The sequence below is a fragment of the Melozone crissalis genome, unplaced genomic scaffold (genome assembly GCF_028551555.1).
Source record: "Melozone crissalis strain CALT ecotype California unplaced genomic scaffold, PUWL_Pcris_2 ptg000029l_1, whole genome shotgun sequence".
NCBI classification, from domain to species: domain Eukaryota; kingdom Metazoa; phylum Chordata; class Aves; order Passeriformes; family Passerellidae; genus Melozone; species Melozone crissalis.
Window position 1 is genome coordinate 10,455,569 of NW_026535807.1, and position 18,615 is coordinate 10,474,183.

Consider the following 18,615-nt stretch of genomic DNA (forward strand, 5'->3'; position numbering starts at 1 on the left):
AAGATATGGAAGTGATGTACTACAGATGTTTTAACATGATATCAGGCAGCCTGCAGCTCCCAGTGCAAGCAGCACACAGGAACTTGCTGTTTTCTGGGATCTTAGGGATAAACTCTGATGTTGTGCACATCCTTCAGACATTTTGCCCTTATTCTGAACTGTGGTGGTGGAGCATCCTCTGCTCTGCTTCACCATTTACACTGCACAAGGTGTTGGCACAGGCCCCCAGCCAGGCAATAATTAGCATTGACTCCATGATTCTCAGAAGGCTGATCAGTCACTTTATTGTACTATACTTATTAAGAAACCCATTACCCTCACACAGTCATGATACAGGTGGATCCAATTAGTCCTTGAATCCAAACACCATGACCATTGGCCAATTAGGAAACCACCCTTTGGTAAACAAATCTCCATAACACATTCCACCTGTTCACAACAACAGGCGCAGCAAGTGAAGGTAAGAATTGTTTATAATTCTTTTCTCTGATCTTCACACAGCCTTCTCCAGGTCAATGCCTGGGGAAGTTGTGCCTCTGTGGCCAGAGACCTGCTGCCACACAAGGCATAAGGGAGTCAATGCCATGGTATCAGGTGATGGAAACTGTTTTTACATCCCTTTCTTACACTGTGTGTAACTTGCCTTGACCTAGGAGAATAACCTGAAGGGGTTGGAAGCAGATAAGAAGACTCCTCAGCCACCTCCTACCTTAGTCTGCACCTCCTCCCACCATGGGAAGGGACTGGCTAGCCAAATGTTGTGTCAGACACCAGAATTCCTCACACAGCTTGGAGGTAAATGGTGTTTCCTGTTCCTAATGATTGAAACTCTCCCAGTACTCACTGATGCTTGTAGTGGTTCTTCACTGCCATGCAGTTTGTCACCTCTGTGGTTTCCCACTGCTGCTGGGAGGATGTAAAACCCAATAGGTCTAGGCCAAATGGAAGCACGCCTTGCTAAAATGTAGTATTTTTGAGAATGAATAATAACAGCAGATTATAGAGTTCATATGTGTTTCCAAGATTTTATCTTTAATAGCTTTTTTTTGATACAGCTTGATATAAGTAGCATCCTAGGAAATTCAGTCTGGGCTGGTTATAACTTTGACCACTGCACTGGTAGGGTCTATGCACAGCTGTTTGGTCTTTTACCATCAGCCTTGAGTTTTCTCAAAGGTGGTGTGAGATGTTTTGGAGTCTCTAATGAGTTTTGGTGTGTGAACTCAACAAAGATCCTTCCTAGGCCAGATAATTACTGTATCAGGGTGATCAGAAACAATGATCCTTGTGTCCTTATATAGACCCATAGAAAAGTGCATTAGTATCCTCAGAATAGGCTGGAGAGACACATGAAGAGCCTGCTAAAGCTTAGTGAAGTCACCTTAGTGGGATGCCAAGGTGTAACCCTCATGCCAGGATCATTTTAATGCCTGGAGAACCAGGAATTCTGAGGCAGCACTCTCCCATGGGCACTCTTTGGGCTACACAGGTGGATGGCAAAGTGAGGAGCAGAGCCCACTGCTGTCTCTCCTCTGAAAGGATTAACAAAGAGTCTGTCAGTAGGAGCCTGGGAGTGAGAGATCCCCATAATGGCAGAGCAAGTGAATAGCATGTGTTTAAAGAGCCCATAATCCTATATTTACACAACAGTCCTTAATGGCTCATTCAGAGCCATTGCAAAGAACCAAGTAAATAGTGTGGTTAGAAAGTCTGTTACTTTATATTTACTCACTAGACCGTCTGCTGTGGGAGCTGTGAATGTCATGGAGAGCTAAAAGGAGCATTCTTTTGATTTTCATTTTCTTTTTTTTTTTTTTCCTTTTCTTTTTTTTTCTTTTTGCTATGAAAAGCTAACTAATAATGATACTGAAAACCACTTTCAATAGGAACTACACCTTCACTTTGCACCAGTGGAGAACAACCATTAGCACACTTTGTCAAGGAAAGGGATGCATTTATCATCACCTGGAGCCTTTTCATAGAGGCTGGATGTGCTCTAAAAGATACACTCTTACTCAACAAGATGTTATTGAACTCAATAGCACTCACCTGTGTGGCGGGAAAAATTCATTCCTGTCTCTGCAAGAACTTCTGGGAAGGCATAAAATGGTCTGGTTTACACATATTTTATACAAATAGTCTCTTCTGGCTTTAAAATATGCTACATGTGAGACTGGACACTAAATTTATTCTCTCAAATGTTTATTCATGTAAACAATCAAATCTTCATTAAAGTCGAAATTATACACACAAATCAGAGTGAAGCAGACAGCTGATTAGCATGTGAAATGAAGGTGACATTAAATATTTGGAGATTTGCATAGCAAATAATTATAAATCCAAAGTTAGTGGTGAGTTATGAAATAGATATTTAAGATCTAACAAAGTCCACTTAAATAAGAAAAATTCACAGAGGCAGCCTAATATCTTAGATCCCTGAAACATTATTCAAGATCTTATCTGAACCTTAATTAACTGATCCTCAAAATTCCCATGAGGCAACAGCAAGCACTGGAAAAGAGCAAATAATTAATAAGTAATCATTTATACAATGAATTTTTCTTCTTGTTTGTGATCGTCTACAGAGATCATTAAATCTATTTATAATACACAATGACTCACAATTTTGTCAATAATACTTTGGTTGTAAATAGTTTACAATTTGCAACTAGAAGGAAGAACAGAGGAATCCTGTGTGTTTACTGCTGCTTCCTGACTATTTACAAAACCCATGAGATCAGCAAGGGTGACTGCGAATTCAGAATCAAATATTGAACAAAATGGGTAATTTAAAATTTCTCTTCAGTAAAAATAATAAGACCTACTGCCTAATGAAGAGGGTGCTTTTTCCTGATGTGAGAGGAAATGAAAAAATGTCGTTCAGACAGTACAGGGTGTGATCACTCAGAGTGCCCAGGGTGGGTGACACATAGAGTGGCCACAGCCGTATGGGAGAAGGGGATAATGCTAAAGTCTTCCTGAACCTCCACGTGTTGGGGAACCTAAAATTTAAAGCCACCACCGCAACATCTATCCCACCTTATTCAAAGAGATCTGATGAAACTTCACTCTGATGTAATCTCCTGTTTCCTTCCTCCAAGCACTCGTGCTACCAAGGTATGAGAAATAAATTGTGCCAGAAGAGTAAAGGGAAATAGATCAAGAAATGTCAAATTGACATTCCCTATCAAAATGGAGTGAATTTTTGAGAGCCAAAAATATGATGTGGAAAATCCAGTTTAAGTAACAAAATTATTGATGGCTGGGGAGATGGAGGCACAGGCCAGCAATGAGGAGCCAGGAATAGCAACCAAGATTTTCCTGTCAAAAGATCCAAAGTTTGTAAGGCTTCATCCACTGCAAGGAGAGCAAGCCTATGCTCCTCTCTGTACCACAAAACCTCAGCAGTATTGCTGATATTTTTCTAGGATATTCTTCACAGACAGCAGACCCTTTTCTACTGCAAAAGTGCATTTCTGCCTTGACTTTTGCAGCACATTAACACAGCAGAATGGCCGTAAGTACCTACAGAGCCTGTGATATTGGATATTGGGTTTGGATAGCACTCCTTTCCTCCTGTTTGCTGCAGCATTCAGCCCTGCCTTTCTCACTCCACATTTGCAGCCCTGTAAGGAATTATTTCAGTCTGGGTGAGGGGTCTTGTCTCAGACACTACCAGGCCTGTGAGCATGGCTATATGTGTTTGTGTAAGGATAGCAACACCCATCCCTATTTGTGCCTTGCCATTCTTAAAAGGCTTTTCTCATGACAGTACAGGGAATGAGATTAGAACAGCAGTTCTGAAGCATTTTTTTCAGTGTATCCTTTTTCTTCTGCTGCTTTGTCTTTTGCCCCTGAGCTGATGTCAAAGGTCTCATCTGTAAGTGCAGCCAAAATGTCTCCATCAGTCCTGACCAGGCTCAGGGGCAAATGGACACCCACATGAGAGGATGTGCATGAGTAAAACCTGGAGTGAATCCTCCAAGCCCAGGGGTCCTGGTGCCTTCATCTCATTTCCTGGGTTTTTTTCAGTACAGTCAAGATACTGACTCGACCACATCCATGGTTTTTCACACAGTTTCTTTAGCTAATTAAATGTTTTAAGATGCCACAATGAAAGTTATATAGACACAAGCAATTTTTATGAACTGGTAGCATTAATTTAAACTTGATTCCAGCAGAGCATGCCTTGATGTTTCTGGCTGTTAGGCCATCACTAATACAGACTATTGAATAGTTCCTCTCAGTCCATTCAAATCCAAGACATATTTTGATTTGCTGAATAGCTTTAATTCTCCCAAAGCTGATCAAATAATAATAACAACAGTAACAATAACAATAAAGGCAATTCCAGTGTGATTGGCTAATCTGATGGTTTTGCTCCCAGTTTATTTTTAATTTCTGGCAGCAGTGATATTGGAAATTAAAAAGCTCTCTTGACACTCGAGTGACTCGAATCTCAGACCAGATGAAATGAGGTGACTGAAGCAGCTCTGGGCCTTTTATTCTCTCCTATCATTATCACAGCTAATAAGAAGGAACTGTGAGGCTGCCCAGCAGTGAAGGCTGAGGACTTCCTCCCCCCATCCTTTCTTTCCTTTTTGTGCTATCCAAGATAAAGTACTAATTATCAGGACAGCTCAAGCTCATTTGTAGGAGGAAGGGAATTGAATGCTGCTTCAGTGAAAAGACTTAGCTCCTGTGTGCCCTTGGGCAGGAATTGTGGTACTTTGATTTAAGCAATCCAAATTTAAGCTCCTTGAAATGACAGGCAGACATCCCAATGGGCTTGCTCCTAGGACCTCTGTCCTAGCTCTTGTTGCAAGGTGCAACAGATTAAAAAACCCAATAATTTCACCCAGACCATCATGCAAAAGCTCAGGTCCTTCTCTGATTTGGACAGCCAAACTGGGAAGTTCTGAAGCATAAGTTTACCCCAGAACACAGGGAGGTGTGGACTGGAAATTCACACATTATCGGATAGCAAATGATTTGTGTGGAAGAGCAATTGGATTGAAAGTCTGGGTATGAATAAGACTTTGGCCTGGTTCTGTCTGGAAAGGACACACTTCAGTGTGCACACAGTGTGATGGCACTGTCACTGCTGCCACAGCACAGGAAGCACAGGATGGTGCAGGCTGACTCAGCCTACAGCCCTCTCTTTGGGTGTTTGTCACACCTCTTTTTGAAGATCCCCAGTGATGACGGGGACTCTGCAGACTGCCTGGCCTTTTCTTCCTTGTCAAAAGTCACCTACACTGTGACATTGTGAGGAATGCCAGAAAGAGGACTGTGGTTGTGCAATGGGCTCAGCATCAAGCAAAGATTTCCCCCAAATCACTGCTGCACTCACTCTGGAGCTGCTGAGGGAGGCCACAGTGAGAATATAGGATGAGGGGTTGTGAGAGGAGCCCCAAAAACCCTCCCCAGTGCAAGGAAGATCCAACACCCCCTCTGCTTCATGGGTGAAGGTTCTGCTGTGTTCTGCTTGTCCAGGCAGCAGGCACTGAGTGAACAGGAGGAGTGTTTGGGCCACAGGTCTGTCAAATCCAGGAACTAATTATTTTGAAATAAAACACAGAGTTTTCATTGCTGGTATTAAAGTGCTTTATCAGCAGGAATCTGTGTCTGCCATGTTGCAGATAAATGCTGGGAGAGGAGCAGAGCACTGTGCTCACAGGCTGCCCCATCATCTGTTTTGTTAATGGCTCCATCTCTTGCCTGCCTGGAGAGGATGATTCTCACCATGCATCATGTGGGTGCTGAACATGCCTTACAGGCTTTGGTGCCAGAGGAGAGCCATTCCTCCTTCCCACACCTGCACCAAGTGCCCCAGGAGGGAAAAAATTCAGCTCTGCCACTTCTGCCCATGAGTGGACAAAGTAGTGTGTGATTTTGCTGATTGCTCAAAACAACCACCACAGGTGAGGGTGGGAATGGGAGAAGTTGGGAGGGAGATTTTGCAGAACATCTTCCCCATTGGGTTGCTTGGGGCTCCCCAGGACAGTGGCAGAGTTTTTCTTGTCTTCTAGGCATTTAATTTTTCCTTTTCCATTAGATGTCCCTTTGGATGCTTCACTCTCATTAATCCCACAAGGGTTTTGGAATGATGGCTTGTCACAGACATCTTTTATGAAAAATCTTTTCCTTAGGATTTTTCCTCCTGAGAAGCTGAGAGGCCTCAGGAACAAAATGTAAACAATGGTTATCTGCTGCTGTGGAATGCAACAGGTGGATCTGTGATTGGTCTGATACAGTTGTTTCTAATTAATGGCCAATCATAGTCAGCTGGCTCGGATAGAGAGCCGAGCCACAAACCTTTGTTATCATTCTTTCCTATTCTATTCTTAGCTAGCCTTCTGATGAAATCCTTTCTTCTATTCCTTCAGTATAGTTTTAATATAATATATATATCATAAAATAATAAATCAAGCCTTCTGGAACATGGAGTCAGATCCTTGTCTCTTCCCTCATCCTCAGACCCCTGTGAACACTGTCACAGTGGTTCACACTGGCAGACATTTTCTGTCTTATACCCAAAGCAAAACCAAAGCAGCATTTGAGGAGAGTATCCCTGGCCAGGGCTGTCTGGGAGCCCTCTCGTGTCTGAGGGGCTGGAAATGCCAGGGGAGGCTTGCTGACTGTGGCAATGGCTCCCATGTCGGCCAGAGGACAAGGTGGTAAATAAATTTCAGGCTAATGAAGGTGAGTGTTAAATATTTGCTGTACTTGAGCAGGAGGGCCTTTGTCACTAATTAGCAGGAGATGTTAAAGGAGATGGGATGTATTTAAACCTCATTGTTTGCCATTAAAGCACAGATTCTTTTACTTCTCTTCTGGGCTAAGCACTAATGCATTTCAAGCAATAGCAGAAGGGCTTGGTGGATTAATCACTGTCCTTGGAAATAAAAAATTATTTCATTTAATGCATGCAAATGCCAGGCAAGAGATAGAAGCAAGTGGTCACTGGCTGGTGAGCCAGATCAGAGTCTGGGGTCTGGTCTTTGCATCCAAACAGGCTCTTCATACTCAGCTCTGACTGGGGGACATGCCAGGCAGGGGTGTCCTGAGCATCTTCACTGGTGCCTTTCTGGAAGCTTAAAGTCTTTGTAACACCTGCCATCCAACCTCAGGGCCCAGCACTGGGGAAAACATCAGGTCCTTCAGGCTTAAAGAAAAGCTTAGTGGCTGCAGACTCTTCTCTACCCATTTCTCACCAGCTCAATCCTTCCAACACATGTGATTTGTGTGGCCTTTGGCAGCTGAGTAGATGGGTGAGCAGACAATACTAACTATGCCATTAACTCCAGCTCAGTAACTAGAAGGATTCCTTGGCCCTTTCCCTGCTGCTAAAAGTACAGCACAGAAAGGCACAAAACGCTGCAGGGGAACTCTTGCCAGCTCCAATGCCTGTGGTGCCATCCAGCCTGGCACCCAGAGCAGCCCAGGGCACCCATGTGCATCAATCCCCATCTGCAGGTGCCTTGTGGCTGAGACTGAGCCTGGCTCAGGGGGTGGGGAGGCTCTGGGGATGCAGGCAAGCTGTCAGCCTTCACTGCTCCACAGTCCTCTCCTCATTGTGCACTAACACCCTTATTCACCCTGGGTGAATCAGATTAATTACTGCAATAAGAAATTTCCCCTAGCAAGTCATTTTCCCGTTCAGTGCACTTTGTAAATATGAGCTGCCTCTTCCAAAATCTTCCTGTGAATCAACAGAAAATCCTGGTTTTCCAGAAAGGAAAGTGAGGCATAGGAAAAGGTAAATGACATGCCCAGAGAACAGGGAATTTTGTATAAATTAAAAAAGAACAATCTTATCAACACTTTTATGGGAATTTCAAGATTATAATTACAGCAGGTGATGGGACATATTTTTTCAATGCAGTGTGTGAAAAAACAATTTTAAAACATTCCCTACTTCAAGTGTTTTCTGGCAGAGGAGGGAAGCCCTGAACAGTACATCTAACTGTCTGCATAACAAACCTGTTTTTCTCAGTTATGTCTTGCAGATCCATTAGAAATAGTCCATGAACTCCCTTAGATCCCTGCTGCAGAGATTAGGAAAAACTGTAGATAGAACATTTACATCATAGTGAAAAAGAAGATGTTAAGTTATTGGTTTTAATCCAATGCAGAACCGGAAAACATCTGATTTCCTAGCTGTCCACCAAGCAGAATGCCCAGCCAATTTTTTTTTTAATCTAAATTTTATATTACAATATTAAGAGGAAACATTGTGCCAAAAAAATAAAGACATATTTCTATTAGTGCTAAGCAGCAACTACTCTTGGGATTTTACTGATGGGATGCAAAAAAGAATGGCAGAATATTTCCAGCAGCACATCTGTGGAATCAGGGTCTATTGGCATAGGTTATTATTCTAGTTTTTCTTTATGCATTTCTGCCTGTGACTTTAGAAGGCATGCAGCTAAGAAATTTACAGAAAAAAAAATAGAAATAAAAATTTCCACATGTGTTGCAAGGACCAAAAAATTCAAAACTTAAAAATTTGCCAAACAAAAGTTTTTCTTTCACCACGTTCAGATTTTGTCAGGAAGAAGATGCTGAAATTTCAAGGAAAGCAAGAAGTTTTGGTTTTGACTGACCAGTGTTTTTCAATAGGAAACAATATTGGCATAGAGGTTCTAAACAGCTCCAATCCCAAATCAACATTTGCAGCCCATAGTGACAGGCAGCCTACAATGGCTGAAATAAAGATCCATTTTCTGGAAGTTTAACTGCAGAAAGGTTGGGGAAGGCATCACAAAGCCTGGTATGACCTCGTTTGCCTAAGAGAAGAACAGATAGGTTAAAAGAAAGCACCAGGTTAGGGATTCAGGAGGGTCAGCTCAGCAGTGCCAGCATTCCCACCAGGTTTTGATGGTCCACCAGAATCAAACTGTGGAAAACAGATGGTGTGAAGGTCAAGGCAGTCAGGACCAGCAGGACCAGGGTCAGCAGGACCAGGGTCAGCAGGGCTAAAGCACCTCCTTGCAGGCAGCCTTACCCCAGGACAATCCTGCCCTGCCCCAGGGCTGATTCCCAGCCACAGCAGGTTCCAGGGCTGTGAGTGCTCACAGGGGATTCACCTGGGAAGGAATGGGGTGTGGTGAAGAGGCAGTCCAGCACTCACACATGTCAGGAGGGGTAAAATCCTGGGCTGTAATCCCCAGTGGGTGGCAAGAGTGTAACTGGGGCATAGACTGAGTTGCTAAAAATACCCGGGCTGTGTATTGCAAAAGCAAGGAAGGATTGAGAGAAACACATATCCCCAGTTTCATGTTCTCATAGAATCATTTAGATTGGAAAAGACCATTTAAGGTCATTGAGTCCAACCATTAACCCAGCACTGCCCAGTCCAACACTTGCCCATGTCCCTTGGTGCCACATCTTCACAGCTTTTCAATCCCCCCAGAGATGGTGACTCCACCACTTCCCTGGCAGGCTTTTCCAATGTTTGACAACCTTTTTTCCTAATATCCAATGTAAACTTCCCCTCTCATCACTATTTATTTCTCCTTTCCAAGGACCTTGATCTTGCCTCTTATTCCTAAGATAAACACAGGAAATTTTATATCAGGCTTGTGCCTGCTGTCTTCCCTGGATTTAGGAGACATTGCTGTGCTCTTCACCCCTGGGAGCCCTCCATTTGCAGGAGAGCTGGGAGAACTCCTTTCCCAAGGCAGTGCTGAAATGAGGATCTTTTGGATGAACCACAAAGCAGCTTATTCCAGATGAGCCAGGAGGAGCTGAGTGGAAGTGTGTCCCAGCTGGAAGTCTCTCTTAGCAGCTATTACAACAGCAGGGTTATCTCTGCTGCTGAAAGGAGATGTTACTGTGAGCTATGACAAACTCATTGAGTTTTGCAACAACACAAGCAAACTAAAGGCAATGAATTTAGAGAGGATGCTTGGGGAATGCTAAGCCAGTTCCTTCCTCTGCCTTTGGCTTTGCACCACTCATTAAGCCTTGCTCGAAGACATGAAGGAAGAGTTGGGACTGAGGACACATGCATACACAAGCACATCTTTTATCTTTGCTCACAAGGATATGGCCATGGGGAGGTGCTTTATTTTAGTGAAGAATACAGAATACTGAGTTGATTGGAATTGAAAGATGGTGCAAGAGGCTCCACTAGCATTTTCCAGAATTCATCAGAGAGCAATATCAACAGGCATGTGAAATCCTCACCATTTCAGCCCACTAATGAGAAAACACACATGTGGCCAAAGGAGTGCTTGCAGCTCAAGTTTCTTGGCTTTGAATCTGCCTTTCAAGCTATGTGAAGAAAGAGTTGTGGCTAGCAGAAATGCTACAGCTACTTCACCAAAACTCTCCCAAACCTCCTAGCCAGACTCAAGCCCTTTACTTGACAAATGTCACTAAAGTGGTGTCACCACTGGTTTAGGGCAGTTAAAGAGTAAGTTTATGTTCAGAGACTACAGAGGAGACCTGGCAAGGGCACTGCCAGGCTCAAGAGCTATTCAGGTGCCTATACACAGACATCATGGACAGCACATGGGGTCAGAGATGCCTGGAAGTGGTGGGTGGAAGTGATATTGGGAGCTCTTGGCAAGGTGGGATGCCTGAAGGTCTCTGAAATGCCACTGTGTTTCACACCCTACATTGCTCACCAGATAAACATGCTGTGGGGAGCTCTATGCCCTCAGCAATCAGTGCTCTGGGCTGCTGGAAAGCCCCAGCAAGGACATGCTTTGCTCCTGACACATCCCCTTCAACAGCACTCCTGAGAGGACAAGGCAGGGCAAAGTCTAGCCTGCAGCTGGTGCCATCCAGAAAAAAAACCAAAAACATTTTTATAGAAAAGCAAATCCACAATGGCAAGGTGAGCAGTAGGAGCTGGAGAATCAACAGAGCATCTCCATTGCTGTAAATCTTGCAATAGCTGCAACTGCCCCAGAAATTTATTTTGTTCTTTTCACGATGACTTTTTCAGAGGAAAATTGAGGACCTTATTGTTATTTATTATGATCACAGCTAGTTCTTCAGAGATTTCCTTAATTAGCATCATTAGACACACAGCTTAATCTTAAAATCCTAGGCTTGTCAGCATAACAAATTAAAACTTCAGTTTTTTTACTCCCTTCTACATGCCAGGTTGGAGAGTGTGTGAAGGAAAACTGGGGGTCTCCTGACAGTTTCTGGGAGTGTGGGAATCTGTCTTTAATCTTTGATGGCTGGAGCAGGGTATGCAGAGCGGGTGAGTAAGAGGAATCAGTTCTGTGGCAGAGACAGAAATCAAGGGTCACTGCATTTAAAAGCAGACCTACCCTTTTTCACACCAGATGAGCTGAGCACACAGCTTGCTGGCTCCCCCCCCAGCAAGAGATTTCTCAAACCCTTCAGGAATAATGGGGGAAAAAACCTGCTGCAGCTAATGAACACTGAATCCTAGCAGAAAGAAACCCTACAGAAGTATCTGTGACATCCACATTAATAGCAAAGGAGTTAGTTGTGATTGATGCTATTCCAGTGAACACTAAAGGAATTAATAATGATTAGGGCCATTATTTTAAAGCATTACCCCCCAAAACACCCAAAGGAAAAACAATTAGATGTCTTCAGTGGTTATCTTTCACAGTATACTTACTGCAGTGATCAGACACGATATTATGCCTATTAATCAGCAAAATGATGGAAAAGGATGTAACTCGTGTATATCCATGAGACAGTCCTTAGCAGCACACACCTTATTTGCTAGTCGGATTATGAATCTTCTGCTGGCACAGAGAAACACATTTTATCTTTTCATACCAGTAGAAGGTGCCTCATGAGCTTGGAAATAGATGGAAGAGCTGTTCATTAAAATGAAGAAAACAAATAAAACCAGCCACTCTTAGGGATTTTGCATGCATAGACCATATGACCCTGCTTACCTCCACTGGGTCTGAGGGAGGGTGCTCCAAGCCCTGTGAGATCAGTTTTTTATCAGCAGTGAAAAGTTGTGATGGGCCTTATCACTATATTGCAGGTGAGGAAACTGAGGCTCTGAGACATCATGAGATTTTCCTGAGGTCACACAGTAATCAGTACAGAGCCAGAGGGAAATCCTGATTTTTGGCACTCTGCATTAAGCACTGAGTTAATAATCTCTCTTTTGTCTGTCTGTGGTGCGTTGATTCACTTCTATCATCAATGGGTCATGACCCAACGTCATTGCTCATCTGTGTCACGGTCCTGCAATGCAAAGCGAGCTTTTAGTAATTCATCTGAGCCTAATGGGTGGGTTGAGACACAAATGCCAGCAGGGAGAGGGCTGTGGGGTGCAATGCCTGTCCACCCCTGCAGGATGAGAGCACTGAGAGCAGGCCAGCCCCAGCTGCAGTGGAAGGCAGGCGGTGCCTTCTCATGCTCAGCAGCACCAGCAGGTGCAGGATCATGCCCAGCTCAAGCCTGGCTGAAGTTAATGGTTCATATAGTTTATATTCCTTCTGCAGGTTGACCAGGGCAGGTTGGGAGGAAAGATGGTGGAAAAGTTCATGATGTGATGTATCTGCTCTTGATGTGATGTATCTGCATTTTCTCAGGCAGAGGCAGATGGGATTCCACTGTATCTAAAGCCACAACATGCCAGAAGCTGAATAATCACACCAGCATCTCTATCCTCTTCCAGGGGCCAGTTATGTTCACTGTACCCCTATCATAGCTGAAGAGAGGAGAGCTTGAACACAAGTCAATGACAAAACAACATCAACCCTTGGGATCATTTTCTTTTCCAAGTTAAATTCCAGCTGTTATTAAACTCTTTCAGACCACATAGATTTGGCTTCCATTTTCCTTTTGAAAAGTGATCTGAATTTTCCAGCCAATTCTCTGTACCCCTCAGTCCCAACTTTGATGATTAACGTCCCCAAACGGAGACGTTTTGAGAATTCAAATAGGAGCCTGTAATCAAATTCCTCATTGATTCCCATGATACAGGATCAGAAGCACAATGATGAAGCAATCCTAATTTTGCAGCCAGAGCCAAATGCCAATTAGATCCTCAGCGGGTGTAAACTGAGCTGGCATTGCTCTCCCTGGAAGAGATAAAGCTGATTTACACCCGGGTGAAGATCTGCCTTGCCAGCCCTTCCTGTCCTGTGTAACACTGAGCGCCCACAGTGGCCCAGTGGCCCAGAGGGAAGTGAGCAAAAGTGTATTTCCATGACAATGGATGTCCATGTAAGTGGGAAATATTCCACTTTCCCTGTGCCTATCAGTGGGAGTGAGCATAGTCTTTGTTTTAGAGGTCATTTTGAGACATGAATACTCAGCCATGGAAATAATCTGTCCATACCTTCCTTTATTTCCAGCCTGGCACTCCCCCTTCCCTGGAGCTCTTTGGGAGAGGGACCAAGTCAGGCTCCCACACCCTTTTTCCTTGGGGAGCATTCTCCTGGCTCATGGCAGCAGCTCTGGTTCTGCCCAGCTCCCAGAGCATCACAGCACAGCCCTGCAATGCAGGACATCCCCCCACCTTTCCCAGCTGCTCATCAGCTGTCACTTAGCCCTTCCTTTCCATATCTGGGCTTAGTATTGCTTTCAGAGACAAAATCCTTGTGATTCCACTACCAGAGAAATCAAAGCGAGCTAGAGAAATAAAATCTTAAAATCTGTGTTCAGAAAAGGAGCTGTGGCTGCATCAGGCTGTGCAGAGCCACCCACCCATCTCGAGCATCCTCACTGAGCTCCTGGGAGCCTGGATGTGGAGGGCTGCTCCTAGAGGGGTTATCCTGCACCCAAAGAGGAACCACCCACGTTAAAAATGGCAGCAGCAAAAGAGAATATATTCAGGGAATTAATTGTATGGGAAATTATCCAGGCTATTAAAAGCCACACGAACAGGCTGAATATCATGCATTTTAAGCATACACAGAAAAACATCATTTTGAAGGGGATTATTGTTGAAACAGGCAATAGGGGTTCTAGCAGATAAGCTTCCTGCTCCTGTCTTCTCTTATTGTCTGGAGTACATTATCTCCACCATAACATTCTCAGCTCTCTCCAGGAGTATTGTCAGAGTGAAATGCTATTTTAAAAGTATATGTTTATGTTTCAATAGACTTTATAATAGCAAACACATCCACCCAAGACACAGTAAGTGAGAAGGAAAAAAAGGAGAAGGAAAATCAAGAAACAGAGGTGGCAGCTTTCCTGGCATGGAGTATAGGAGGAATAAATGTTACCAGCTGAAGGTGCTCTGTGTTTTTTCCTCCCTGCTGAATGCAGGCATCCAGGGGAGGATTAGCTAATGTGCATTTGTCCATGGGACAAGCAGCCAGCAGCACACAACCATTGGACAAGGACAGGTCTGCACAGGACCTCAGCCCCTCTGTGGGGCTCCCCTTCAGCAGTCGCTTCATTGCATTTGCAAGCTTTGGTTTAAAAGGTGAAAATCCAGGCCAGGCTGGATGGAGCTCTGAGCAACCCGGTCTAGAGCAAGGTGTCCCTGCCACGACCAGGGGGTTGGAACTGGGTAATCTGTAAGGTTCCTTCCAACCCAGACTCATCTAGGATTCAGTGAAAACAGCCCGATGCAAGGCTGAGCTACCACAGCCTCCCACCAATCTGCTCTGAATTAGGGAAAAGCTTGAGTGACCCCAATCCTGCATCTTGTGTTTGCCCAGAGGCCGGGAGCCATCCTGTTGGGATGCCCTGTGCATGTCTGTGCACACATGGGGGTGGACCTGGCTGGGCTGTGGGATTTGTACATGGCAGGAGGTAGAAGCTACCCCGAGTCTGTAATTCACTTTTGAAGCTGTCAGACATCATTACAATGTATTTCTGAAAGATATACTGTACAGAGTGAATTTCTAACAAGCTTCCATGTGATTTTAATCTCTCGAGTGAGAGGAACCTGATAAAGATATAGATCCATTCTCACATCTTGGCATAAAATCATATCTTATTGGTTTAGATCATTCTGTGTTTTATTTTTTTATAGTACTAGTGTTTTCTAGTTGCAGCAGAAAATACAAACACTCAAGAGATCTCATTTTTCTGCTAAATGGATTTTCATTCCACATGAGTTATCACTCTCTAGATATAAACATACACACACAGATATACCATGTACACCCCCTCACATTAAATGCCAAAGACACCATTAAATGTAATGTTAAAATAAAAAATCCCCAGGCTGGCGCTCAAAAATCCCCTCTTTTAAACATTCACAATTTAAAGATACTTAAATAGACATTCTTCAAACTTGAGTCAATTTTAGCCTCTGTAGCATAGCCCATAAAACAAGCTGAGAGTAGTAATTTTTGGGGGGAGCTATTCTGGGAGCAGTGCATGTGGAACTTCTCCATTGTTGTATGGGGGATGAATGTGGTCTCCACTCATCCTCACCTACCTTAAATAGGTCAGCTGAACCACACCAACCCTCCAGTTACCATAATAAAATATTACAGAGAGGAGCTAAATTTGAAAAGTGAGAATCACTTGCTTCCTCCCTCAGAAAAGGGAGAAACTACAAAGGACAGTCTGAATATTGAATTTATGGCAAGCTTTTTCTTACAGACTCAGAGCCAAAAATCTGCTGTCAGTTACATTAGTATAAATCTGGAGCAGCTCCACTATCATCATTAGAGTTACAGGCCAATTACGTAATGAAAAGGAGTATTTTGGGCTTGCCAAAAATCTTAAATGTAGGTCCTGCTTCAGGCCATGCTGAAAGCCCAGATTAGTGGCCTGAATTTCAGTGCACCCTTCCCCAGCATTTTTTCATGTCACCTACCAGTTATTATTATGCCTATCAACAGTTGTATGTATAAATTTATATTGTTATCAAGCATGATTTGACCTCTAATTCTGGGAATAAAAAGGAAGTCCACCCATTGACTTTCTATGTCTTTGATGTTAAACTCTGCAGACAAAATACTATTCAGGAGATCCTGATAGATGGCTGGATAAAATATCCAGGGAGATCTTAATGCATTCATTTGCCCTTCCTTTAAGACATGGCTGTCAAAGGAGATTGTATCACCAACAGTGCTGGAGAGATTCAGCTTGACCTGGGATGTTTTAGGTGTCACAGTCCGGAGGAAGATTTTCTCTGACTTTGGGAAGGTACATTGTGCTGCTGACCTCTTGCTTCTCACACTTCCCCATGGCAACCCAAGGAGAACTTTGGGGTACCAGCCACTGCTCAATTTACTGGGCATTGGCACTTTCTGGTTTAGCTAAAACAGCCAATACTGGACTGAAAATACATTTCCCTTTAAAAGCCTTTCCACCTCTTACCAGCTCTTCCTCTTTCCCCATCTTACAGCACCAAAGCTGGTGAACTTCCATAAAAATAAAGGGGAAAAAAGGTAATTTTGCCGAACTGGAATTTACCCAGAAAAATATCCTCCAACCATTTCTGTCAAACTCTGAGCCCCTGCAGAACATCCCCACAGGCACACACATGCTCACACACGCATGCAGTGGACACAGATGGGTAGATACCCGTGCAAGAGTCACAAAAACCTGGTATTAATCTCCAGCCGTGGCTGCAGAGCAGGAGCACTGATCAATTCCTATTCACAGCATTGTTGAAAGGTAGAGTTCACAGAGTGCCTGGTGTGATCTCTTCCCCCATTTCCTGAAGATGCAGAGTATGTAGAAATGTGAAGGGGAAAAAGGCAGGTTATTCCCAGCGGTGTAATTGGCCAGCAGTGCCTGGATGGGAGCCAGAAGATCAGAGGAAGAGAGGAGAGCACTGAGTAATGAACCACATGCTTTTAATTTCACTTAAGAACTCAAAGCAGGAAAACCTGAGCTGTATCCATGGGGATTGCAATCAATAGTCAAGCAGATAACAAAGAACTGCTGCTCAGGATAGAAAACTGCCTGGGCCCATTAGTTTATTGCCCAGCCTTTCTTTGGGAATTTGCCCTTTCTTTCCTGAGTTTTTGGCTCCAGCTCTGAATCCTGCAAACACTAGGGAGCAGCAGCTTCCTTTGAAAACATCCTGGCTGCACGATGGGGCTGGAGCTGTCAACTTTTGCCGTGTGCCAGCCCTTAAAATAAAGAGAGAGAAGCGGGGGAAAGGGAGGGGGGGTGGCTGTTGGGAAAGCGTTCTTGATGATAATTTGATTGCATGCATTAATGATCAAAGTGTTGCAGACTAATTACCAACACTTACCTCTCAAATATTAAGTTATCATTTATTCCCCACCACCACCCCAGCTTTAGCTCTGCATCTGCCCCCCTACATTCAGGGCAGTCTGTTGCTCAGTGACACCTCACAGTGTCAGTGCCCTGAGACCCAACAGCCTCACAAGCTCCAGCCTGGGCATTCATAACCATCCCCTCCCCAGCACCACCACTGCAAGTTCCCTTTGCTGGGTACTCTCCCATTCCAGGGGTCTTGGGAACCAAGTCAGCCTGGAAGAGAGAAGCAGAGCACATTTTGCCATGTTCTAGAGGGGTTCTTGGAAAATCAGCCACCTCCTCTTCATCTCTTATCCAAAGACTGCTCCCTCCACGTGGGTACCTCAGTGCAAGGTGCCTGCTCTGGACTGGTCCAGCTGGGTACCTGCCAAGCCAGAAATGCAAATAATGACAGTCTCAAACAATGTGCTTTTCCATGCTGCTTCCAGCATCCATTTTAACTAGACAAATGCCAGCCTGCTGCCATCTGGTAACAAGAGGTACTAAAAGCCTCAGTGAGGAGCAGAGAGAATCTGGGGGATATTACCAGTGGCAAACAGGTTGCAGAGGAGGAGATTTCTTTTTAACCTGGGCTATTTATACTCAAAAATGAGCACAAAGGACTCTGGTAGTGATGGGGACTGAGGAAATACTCATTTAAGTGTCCCCTCTGTGTCTATCCACTGTGACAGCAGGAAATGCATCCTTGCTTCTTTCAGTGCCTCTTTTTTCTGGGGGAAGAGCAGGCAGGAGCAAATGCTGGGTTGGATTTTATGTTATGTTTTTAATTAGGTTATCTTTAATTGACTAACACCTTCCCCTGAGCCATCTTGCTCTGCTCAGAGACAAAATACCACGGAATTGGCCCATTTTCCATGAGCACTGTGGTATTTCCTCTATTCACACAGCTAAATAGCCTCCATGCAGATTTGGCTACCTCCTTGCAACTACTAGAAATAACCAAAATACAAGGACTAGATTCAGAACCTGTGGCAACCAGCTCAACCAGAGTGCAGTCAGAGGAGTTGCATCTCTTCTGCATGCTGCTAAGGAGCACTCTTAATGCTTGCAAGGGGCTTTTCCTTGGCATCTTTGGGTTTTTTCACCCCATTCCTTTCACAGGATGAAACAGGAGTTACTGCTAAATAAAACCTTCAGAGCTGCTCGTTCTGATGTGGTGCTTGAGATACAAATGGGTGTGCAGGAGCTGCCAGCTCCTTCATCTGGAGCCTGGCTGTGTCTGGAGAGGTTCCCAGGCGGGCAGGTCAATGCCCCACATAGCAATGACGTTTTTTGGCAGCAGCACCAGTGGCCAAAAGCTCCGAGAGCAGGGCAAGGCTTTGCTGGAGCACACACACAGCAGATGAGATGTCACTCTGTTTACTCACACGTACTGTGCACAAACTGCCCATTATTGGCACTGCAGAGTTCCTGGCTGCAGGAGGCACAGCAGCATCTTTCAAAGGGCTG